General features: G+C 43.8%; 1 non-coding gene across 1 annotated transcript; it reads right to left on the reverse strand.

The window, feature by feature from the left end:
* Positions 1-933: 933 nt before the first annotated feature.
* On the reverse strand, positions 934-1,008 carry Trnaw-cca. Its single transcript has one exon. It is a non-coding gene; the product is annotated as a tRNA-Trp (tRNA).
* Positions 1,009-11,081: the final 10,073 nt, after the last annotated feature.

The following is an 11,081-nucleotide window of genomic DNA, read 5'->3' on the forward strand; positions in this document are numbered from 1 at the left end:
ATAAGTCCCCTAGAACTTAGAACTAATTAAACCTAACTAACCTAAGGACATCACACACATCCATGCCCGAGGCAGGATTCGAACCTGCGACCGTAGCGGTCGTGCAGTTCCAGACTGTAGCGCCTTTAACCGCTCGGCCACTCCGGCCGGCCGCATCAGTTAAGAAAGAAACTGGGAACTGAGGAAGATCTAGTGGGAAAGAAGGAAGTAATGGGGTGACGTGTATTCATGTACATAGCAAGGCACTGCTGCTGCTTCATTATATACGTTATTAACTGTTTTTTGAAGTCGGACATGTTTTTAATTTCTCTAATATAATGAGGGAGGCTATTCCAGAGTCGGGTTCCTGCTACTGTAAAGGACTTCGAGAAGGTGACTGAGCGATATAGTGGAACAGAGAGGATGTTATTATGATGGGAACGTGTGCTTCTGTATGAGCGTTAAAGACGAGGAGAGATATGAGGGACAGTGTATATTTATAAGACAGTAGATGAGACAGAGCGTATGGAAATCTCTGCGTTTGTCTACACGCAGCCAGGACAGTTGTGCATATGCTGGTGAAATGTGATCAAAAAGTCTAAAGTCACAGATACATCGGACGCAGGCATTCATGACCAATTCCAGACGTCGCGAATTTTCCTGAGAGAGACCTTGTAGGATAATATCGCTGTAGTCAATGATTGGGAGTATAAGCGTTTGTACTAATTTATTTTTCAGCTCGAAAGGGAAGAGTTTTTATATTTTTGTGGGGCATGAAAGGATGCTGATGCATTTTTCCATACTGCAGTTACGTGCTCTGTCCAATTTAGATTTTCATCTATTATTACTCTCAAACTCTTTGCTGAGGGAGAGAAGTTGATATTTCCAGAATGAGGTTTTCACTCTGCAGCGGAGTGTGCGCTGATATGAAACTTACTGGCAGATTAAAACTGTGTGCCGGACCGAGATTCGAACTCGGGACCTTTGCCTTTGGCAGGCAAGTGCTCTACCAACTGAGCTATCCAAGCACGACTCACGACCCCTCCTCACAGCTTCAGTTCTGCCAGTACCTAGCCTCCTAGCTTCCAAACTTCACAAAAGCTCTTCTGTGAACCTTATAGAACTAGCACTCCTGGAAGAAAGGGTATTGCGGAGACATGGCTTAGCCACAGCCTGGGGGATGTTTCCAGAATGAGGCAAAGGACCTGAGTTAGAGTCTCGGTCCGGCACAGAGTTTTAATCTGCCAGGAAGTTGTATATCAGCACCCACTATGCTGCAGAGTGAAAATCTCATTCTGGAAACATCCCCAAGGCTGTGCTAGTTCTACAAGGTTCGCAGAAGAACTTCTGTGAAGTTTGGAAGGTAGGAGACGTGGTACTGGCAGTAGTAAAGATGCGTGGACGGGTCGTCAGTCGTGCTTGTGTAGCTCATTTGGTAGAGCACTTGCCGGCGAAAGGCAAACGTCCTGAGTTCGTCTTGGTCTGGCACACAGTTTTTGTCTGTCAGGAAGTTTCAAGTTGATATTTGTTCCATTTAGGATTAGAGATGGTACGGATTCCCGATGTTTTGGGCTAATGAGCTTAGAGTGACCAACAAGTAACGCTTGGGTTTCAAATGGGTTGAGTTTTAGTCCTATGTTCTTTGCCCATTTTGATAGTACATCGAGGTCTGTATTGAAATTTTCAATAGCTTCCTTAAGATTCATTGGTTTTGCCTGGAACAATTGAAAAACTGAAGGTCATCAGCACACATCTGATATTTGCAATAGGTCAGAACCGATGACACATCATTGATATATAGAGAGAAAAGTATAGGACCTAATACTGAGGCTTGGGTAACGCCTGACACTACCTGCCGCCATTGTGATTTTATATTCCTGGACAAGACGCATTGCTGATGAGACGTCATGTATGAGAGAAACCACTGCACTGGACGTGGTGAGAAATTTAGACCGCTAAGTTTGGCAAGTAAGATGTCGAAGTCGACAGTATCAATGCTATGCTGAAATCTAAGAAGCAAATGATAGTCGCTTCTTGTCTATTCATGGCAAGTTTCAGGTCATGTGTCAGCTTTATTAATGCAGATGCTGTGCTTTGATGTTTATGGAAACCTGATTGGTATTCGTCTAGTAGGTTGTTAGCAGTTAGGTAGTTCGTGATCTGGTCATGGACTATATAGTCTAAGGCTTTTGATAGTGCAGGAAGAAGGCAGATGGGGTGGTAGTCAGAGGGTGCCGTGGCAATGTCCTTTTTAGGCAGTGGCATAATTTGTCACAGTTTCCAGGCTTCAGGGAAAACATATGTGATTGAGGAATCGTTAAAAATGGCTGTTATAGAGGGCAGTAGCGGATCAGTAATAAGTTTTACCATATGGATAGTGATGCCATCATGTCCAGTAGATGCTGATCTAATCCGCATGACGCTTTCTTGACAGCATTGCAAGTGACATACTGTAGATGCAATTTTTCTTTGCTACAGTCGTTCATCCCCATGAAGTAATCAGTGATTGTCTGGTTTTCGCGGTTCAATTATGGTTGTAGGTAATGTGAAGAATCAGTTAGGCCTTCAGCAGGGACCATGGGGATTTTCTGCAACTTTTATTTAGCCTAAACCGAGACTATGGAGATTTTTCCACAGGATAGCTGGTCTACATTTATTGTCAGTTAATGTACGGGCATGCCTCAGTTTATCATTTCTCACCGCTTGACTGACTATGTTTCGTTTCTGTTTGTGTACAGAATGATTTTTAGATGTAGGGTGTATCTTGTATGCTCGATGTGGAGGATCTCTCAGGTTCTTCAGCTGCTTTAGTTCATCAGTCAGCCAAGGTGCAGGTTTCCTTTTTCTTTTCTGGTCTTTATTGGAGCATATTTGTCATATAGTTGAGTAATTTTGTTAGTGAAATCCTGAAGTTTCTCGTTTGTGTCCATGAGGGGAGTAGAGGTCATCCCGCAAACTATTTTTTGTGCCTCGGTATCGAGTTCAGGCAAATTTATGCGTTTGAAGTCTCTGTATGTAGACAGTTTTTGTTTCTTTCTAGGACATTCTAGTGAATATATCATGAAAATAATGTCATGGGCAGACATGACAGGCGCAGATATTTGAGAGGTGCGGATTATTCTTGTGGTGTCACCGCCAGACACCACACTTGCTAGATGGTACTTTAAATCGGCCGCGGTCCCTTAGTACATGTCGGACCCGCGTGTCGCCACTGTGTGATCGCAGACCGAGCGCCACCACAAGGCAGGTCTCGAGATACGGACTAGCACTCGCCCCAGTTGTACGGACGACGTAGCTAGCGACTACACTGACGAAGCATCGCTCATTAGCCGAGCAGATAATTAGAATAGCCTTCAGCTAAGTCCATGGCTACGACCTAGCAAGGCGCCATTAGCCTTACATAGTTTGATAGTTATCGTATGAAATGTCTCATCAAGAACGCTGTATACAACAAGGATAGATTAAAGTTAAGTATTCCAAAAGCAACGTACTTTTCTTCCTACCATTCATTACGTATCCTGTTTCAGACCTCTATCTAGCCTACGTGAGATTACGCGTGCCTTTCGGTCACTTCAGTGTGGCGTAGCTGTCTTGTTACGCCACAACAATTCTGTTTGGAGATTTTGTAGCGAATATATATACGAAAGTGTGACTAGTAGTCGTGTGATGAGTGGGTGCCAGCTGAAATAGCGTCATGTATGAGGAAGAAAGCATCCTCTTAAATTTCCCACTGGAAGGAGTATCGCGCAGAAAATTAATCGTAGTGTCATCTGCTATCATTACATCTTCATATGACGATTCGAGACTTGAGAGGGCAGTTCCGAAGCAGGCAAACCAACCTACTTTAGGAGGTTTGTAAAGGACACATATTAAGCACTTTCTGTTAAGGGATTTGATCTCTATGAACGTATATTCCTCTTGTTTATCTACATTATTGTCGGATGTAAGCAGCACAGTAGGTGATAAATCAGAGTGTACGTATGCCCTACTCCACCCCCTCGTCTGATGCATCTGTTTTGCCTGAGAAAGATATAGCCATCTAGTTTTATGGAAGTTGTGGGAATACTTGGTTTGAGCCAAGTCTCTGACAAAAGTATTAGATGTGTATCAGTAGTTTGAAATATATATTTGAACTCTCCAATGTGAGCTGGCAGAGATTGGACATTTGCTTGTGCAGTATGCAGCTTGGTGTGTTCAGGTGTTGATTGCCCATGGAGGCTGCCAACAGTTGGTTGCGGGTAGAGGTTTCCTCTGGCAAGAGGGTCTGGCATGAGGGGGAGGGGGAGGGGGTGTTCTCCCGATTCTCTGCAGGGAAAGCAGCCAAGAGAGGGGGGGGGGGGGGGGAGGGTAGTTCCACTGGGAGGTGATGGGACCAGTGGCCAAGGTCAGCGAGGTTTGCAACGTCTCTGAAATTAGCTCGCTATCACAACAGGATTAATCTGCATGTAACGGTTTTCGAGACAGAGTGTGATATTAATGGCACTTATGAGGATAACAAATAAAATATGGTAGTGGGTTGCTAATTAAAAATGGAAGTAAGACTAACTTATGTAATAATTAACAAAATTACATGAGGAAACATTTACAGATAAAAATAGTTATGTGGAGAAACTAAAAGTTGGTAATACAAATAATAACAAAATTACATGAGAAAGCAATTAGAGATAAAAATAGTTAGGTGGAGAAAAGAAAAAGTTAAGTTATGGTTGACAATGTAAACAATATAAACATACAGGTTAGTGGCAGCAAGATTTGACAATATTTAGCTTCTAAAGCACAGAGTTCATTAACACGGCAAATTGTTCTCTTTCCGTTCCCAGTCTTGACCGTTATCCTGCCGTCATTTGTCCATACATTCTGTAGCCCGAATTTCGAAATCGCGCTCTTCAAAATGTTTATTCTTTCAGAGGTCAGATCCTCGCATACTGTCAGATCTGACTTCGCGAGATTTTTCTTTGCTCAGTAGATTTCAGATCTACATCTACAGCTACATCTAAATTTATACTCCGCAAACCACTCAACGGTGTGTGGCGGAGGGCACTTTACGTGCCACTGTCATTACTTCCCTTTACTGTATGGTTTGCGGGAAGAACGACTGTCGGAAAGCCTCCGTGCGCGCTCGAACCTCTCTAATTTTACATTCGTGATCTCCTCGGGAAGTATAAGTAGCAGGAAGCAATATATTGGTTACCTCATCCAGAAACGCACCCTCTCGAAACCTGGACAGCAAGCTACACCGCGATGCAGAGCGCCTCTCTTGTAGAGTCTGCCACTTGAGCTTGCTAAACATCTCCGTAACGCTATCACGCTTACCAAATAACCCTGTGACGAAACCCCACTCTTCTTTGGATCTTCTCTACATCCTCTGTCAACCTGACCTGGTACGGATCCCACACTGATGAGCAATACTCAAGTATAGTTCGAACGAGAGTTTTCTAAGCCACCCCCTTTGTTGATGGACTACATTTTCTAAGGACTCTCCCAATGAATCTCAACCTGGCACCCGCTTTACCAACAATTAATTTTATATGATCATTTTACTTCAAATCGTTCCGTATGCATACTCCCATATATTGTACAGAAGTAACTGCTACCAGTGTTTATTCCGCTATCATATAATCATACAATAACGGATCCTTCTTTCTATGTATTCGCAATACATTACATTTGTCTATGTTAAGGGTCAGTTGCCACTCCCTGCACCAACTGCCTATCCGCTGCAGATCTTCCTGCATTTCACTGCAATTTTCTAATGCTGCAACTTCTCTGTATACTACAGCATCATCGAAGAAAAGCCGCATGGAACTTCCGACACTATCTACTAGGTCATTTATATATATTGTGAAAACCAATGGTCCCATAACACTCCCCTGTGGTACGCCAGAGGTTACTTTAACGTCTGTAGACGTCTCTCCATTGAGAACAACATGCTGTGTTCTGTTTGCGAAAAACTCTTCAATCCAGCCACACAGCTGGTCCGATATTCTGTAGGCTCTTACTTTGTTTATCAAGCGACAGTGCGGAACTGAATTGAACGCCTTCCAGAAGTCAAGGAAAATGACATCTACCTGGGAGCCTGTATCAATATTTTCTGGGTCTCGTGAACAAATAAAGCGAGTTGGGTCTCACACGATCACTGTTTCCGGAATCCATGTTGATTCCTACATAGTAGATTCTGGGTTTCCAGAAATGTCACGATACGCGAGCAAAAAACATGTTCTAAAATTCTGCAACAGATCGATGTCAGAAATATAGGCCTATAGTTTTGCGCATCTGCTTGACGACCCTTCTTAAAAACTGGAACTACCTGTGCTCTTTTCCAATCATTTGGAACCTTCCATTCTTCTAGAGACTTGCGGTACACGGCTGTTAGAAGGGGGGCAAGTTCTTTCACGTACTCTGTCTAGAATCTAATTGGTATCCCATCAGGTCCAGTGGAATTTCCTCTGTTGTGTGATTTCAATTGCTTTTCTATTCCTTGGACACTTATTTAGTGTGGTCTTCCTCTGTGAAACAGTTTTGGAAAAAGGTTTTCAGTATTTCAGCTTTAAGCGTGTCATCCTCTGTTTCAATGCCATCATTTTTTCCTATAGGACACAGATTTCACTAGCATAGGTCTTAGTTTTGTCGAAACTGGCGAACTACGACCCACACACTCTATGACTTCTGTCAGTGTCACTCGCAGTCACCTGCATGCCTAGCTTTTCTTGGGCAAGGTTTATCACTAGTTCATCTGTGTTCTCTCTGCTGCTCTCTGAAATGCCGAACAATCTGATATTATTGTGTCTCTGATATTGTTCGAGCTCATCCGACTTATCAATCAATTTCTGTTAGAGCAGTCATGCTCTCTCCTCACTTGCTTTTAACAATGTGTCCAGGGCACGTATCTCGCTCGCATTCGCCTCTAGAGTTATCTGTATTTTATCCGTCACTGCTCCAGTGACAGCATCAGTGATGGTTTGAACAATGAGCCTGAGCGTCTCCTTAGCGTCTCCTGAGCCTTCACGAGTGTGGTGACGTCAACGATGCTGGGCGGAGCGGCCTCAACTCCTGGTGTAGGCTCCACCTGTGCGCTACCGCCAGCCCGGCTGTTGGCTGCACTGCGCGTTGTTCGATGATTTTCCATTTTAAGTGTGATTTCGTGTAATTAGTATTCAGTATGTGATGCAAAATACGACACTTGGCACTAGATATACGGCTTTAGCATATGTAGACTAGCCTAACTGCTTAAAAACAACTCCAGATTTCACGTAAACTTGCGAACCAAGCTAATGCATGTCACTCACTCGCTGCCATGTTGGATAACAGACTCCCCTTACATCCAACAGTGAGCATCTGTTTAGGGCTAGTGCTTCCTCACGTATGCTGTTGCTCCGGACTTAATGGCAAGTCACTTGTCATTTCATGCATACTAACATGGTATGTGGTCCACCAAATTTCCAACGTCAGAATCACCCGCCAGACCCATTAGTCTTACACCTGATGTGTCTTATTCATTTTTGGCCACCCATTGAAATCTACCAACCGACAGTGCTGCGTCATGGCGTGCCCGTATAAGTTTTTACATCCAAATACAGAATATAACTTGAACAGAGGGATGCGTTGAACCCTCCACCTATCTGTGGATTACTTACCTTGTCATGTCTGTCGACACACTGGGAAAGTCCCAACGAATCCCGCACTCAAAGAAAAAAAATGGCTCTGAGCACTATGGGACTCAACTTCTGAGGTCATTAGTCCCCTAGAACTTAGAACTAGTTAAACCTAACTAACCTAAGGACATCACATACATCCATGCCCGAGGCAGGATTCGAACCTGCGACCGTAGCAGTCGCGCGGTTCCGGACTGAGCGCCTAGAACCGCTAGACCACCGCGGCCGGCTACTCAAAGAAGAGAAGCATATCAGCATCAGCCAAAAGTTTGATGCTGCCCCTCATTTTCTTGTGCATTGCATTCCAGGACGAACTATGTGCCACGTAATAAAAGGCAGGGTCGAGAGAGTATGTTTCCATGCATACAATCTCAAACTTCTCAAAAACATCTGGAAGCAAGCACATTTCTGTGTTCACGTATAGTGTTGCGTATTCACCCAAATTTGGAATGTTGAATTCCTGCCAGTCATCCGTGGCATGCTCGTAATCGGCACTAGTTGTGGCATCGCCTGTGAGAGAACTGGTAAATGTAGATATGTCAGCTAGCCTGATTTCGTCGAGTTTCGCCTAGTCACAACTTGAAACTTTTCCTCATTGGGGTCTGTAGATGAGATGATGTGCATATCCTCCTGAAGTAGATTGTTAACAAGTTTCTGGAGTGAAATCTGCATGACACGTAAGGTGTCGACGATGGAAAGTGTAATTTTTGGCGCCATTCGCTCTGAGAAAAGAAAAATTTTCAAGACACTGACGTGATCCTTCTTCATACCCAAATTAACCAACTGCTCAACTAGAAGCCCACTTAAATTATGAAAGAAAGTGGATATGTGTCATGGTAACTTATACTTAAAATTGTGTGCATTGTGAGCTACACCACGAAATTTCCCCATAAGATGATAATGATCTCTAGGAGTTTCAGCTTTTCTATTTAAAGGCAGCCCGCAAATATGAGAGTTAACTTCATCACTGTATAAATTTTTATTCTCCTCTGGTTCGTTCATGAGGGGTTTAGGTGTTGTAAAGACTTTCAAAATCCCATGAGAGTTTTTCAAGCTCATTGAGCAACCAAGCCACAGGTTTATTACTGACTCAAGATTCGTAGTGGTTAAGACTTGAATTGTTAGAGCATACAAGTTGGTACACTCTGGTATACAGAACACGTTTTTGCAAGAAGGTGGCATTTTAAGTGAGCACATACAACAAATAAACACTGCTCCTGAAGGACTTGTTTTCTTCTGTGGGTGTAACAACATGTAGTGGTTCCTTGGATGTACAGTCCTTCAGATTACTTTTAAATACCTCTCCTTGGGAAAGGTGTTTTATCCATATTTAGTGATGATTTTCAATTCCACAGAAAAGCAGTACGTTTACATGAAGAAAAGTGGGGTGGTCCAACTACAGTATGCTTGTCATGCTTCTGATGCTGATTGTCATCATTGTCATCAGTTTCATCTGGCTTGCTTTTCTGTGTCGTCAGGCCAGAAATGTGAACCAGTATTCCTAAATTTCCTGCATCAAGTTTAGGTATGTCCTGAATCTATATGAGGAACTCAGTGCCAGCAAAGTTATAACATCCACGAATGTCAAGACCTATTCCATATCGAGATGTGCACTGTTCATGTTTCTTCTAATTTCTCTGGAGAGTCAGGACTGACCTTGCAAAACAAGCCAGATCGTTTCATTTTGGATGCCTTCTTATCAGCTACATCATTAGGGAGGTCGATATAACTAGATCCTCCATTTAGTGGATCACAGACATGAATATGGATGTTGAGGTGTGGTATTTGGCTGGATGCCGTACCTGACCCCCCAACTTCCATCTCGGGAAACTGGGGCTGTAAAGCGCCCAAGGTGGATTCATGATACCACTCACCGATTGATGTGCTCTGAGATATAATGCCATTATTACCCCAGATGTAGTGTGATCTTTTCTCTTCAGCGACACTCTTCTGCATGGGAGAATGAGTCAACTTGCAGCATAGTACTGTCGTGGTATTTGGCTGAGTGCCTTACCTGACCCTCTAACTTCCATTTCGGGAAACTGGGGCAGTATAGCAACCAAGATTGGTTCATGATACCATTCACCGACTGATGTGCTCTGAGATGTAATGCCATTATCACACAAGATGCTCCAGATGTAGTACAGTCTTTTCTCTTGAGCAACACCCTGCTGTATGGGAAGGTAAGTCAACTCACAGCATAGTACTGAGTTACATTTAAAGTCATTAAATCTAGGATAATCTGTGGTTTTCAGGAGCTCATTCGCAAGCACTCAGAGTCATGCTACTAGAATTCTGACTGGGTCGGAATACCTGGTCATTAAATCTAGGATAATCTGTGGTTTTCAGGAGCTCATTCGCAAGCACTCAGAGTCATGCTTCTAGAATTCTGACTGGGTCGGAATACCTGACAGCCGGATTCTTAATTCTAGTGAAAGAGATACGATCCTCAATGGCCCTGACAACTGCCGAGTATTCTAGAGTGGTGATGATGCCGCTAATCTGATGTTGTACCGTACGACCGCTACTGTGTGCAGAAAATGAAGCTGACAACTATGTCTACCTGGTGGATGACAGCGTTGGAGAGGAGGCACCTCCTGGTGTGAGGGGTCTGCACTGAGGCACACATACCTTTTGTTGCCAGCACAGGCGAACAGTCGGAGCTGGAGTAGGAGGAGGGGCCAGTGGTGAGGTCCAGTGGGAGCAGCCAGGTTCAGGTGACAGTGTCCAGCAGTGCTGCTGCATGCTGGAACATTCAACACCACCAGCCTGGGGGCTGGGAGATCGCTGCCGTTCTTCTTCCTCAGGCTGAACTGTCCACAGTCACCAGACGGTATGTGGTAGTGCCGGGGCTGGCAGTGCAGTGGCGGCAGTGGATTGTTGTTGTAGGGAGGCCACAGTGACCACAGTTGTCTCTCTCACAACCGCAAGTGGTGATTTGCATAGCAGTGCATACCGCTCAGGTGCGTTTTGATTCCAGCCCCACAACCACTAATCTAGGTACCTGTGCCTCAGCTAGCTGTTGTTGTGCTGGTGATGACTGTGGTGCATCTGTAACATACGAATAACAAAAAAATTAGGTGCAGTGCTCAAGAGTTAAGGAGGAAATGCCGAAACAACTAGCAACATTCAATAATAATAATAATAATAATAATAATAATGCACTGTAACGACGACAGTTGCATTATAATCACCTTTTACACACCGGCAGTTGAATTGGACTTTCTGGTAGTTCTCCAACTCAATCCAGTATTTCCTCCTCTGCATTCAAAAGGGCGAGATGGCGCTGCCTTTCAACTTCCTCAGCAGCTGCCTTCTCATTTATTCAATGCTGGCTGCGCCTTCTCCTTGGAGGCATCTATCTAGGTCACTAACGCTGCCTACAACAATAAGATAATGAATGTAATTATTTCTTGAAAATGTTAGAGACATACAGAAAAAATCATACAG

The sequence above is a fragment of the Schistocerca americana genome, chromosome 1 (assembly GCF_021461395.2).
Source record: "Schistocerca americana isolate TAMUIC-IGC-003095 chromosome 1, iqSchAmer2.1, whole genome shotgun sequence".
NCBI lineage: Eukaryota > Metazoa > Arthropoda > Insecta > Orthoptera > Acrididae > Schistocerca > Schistocerca americana.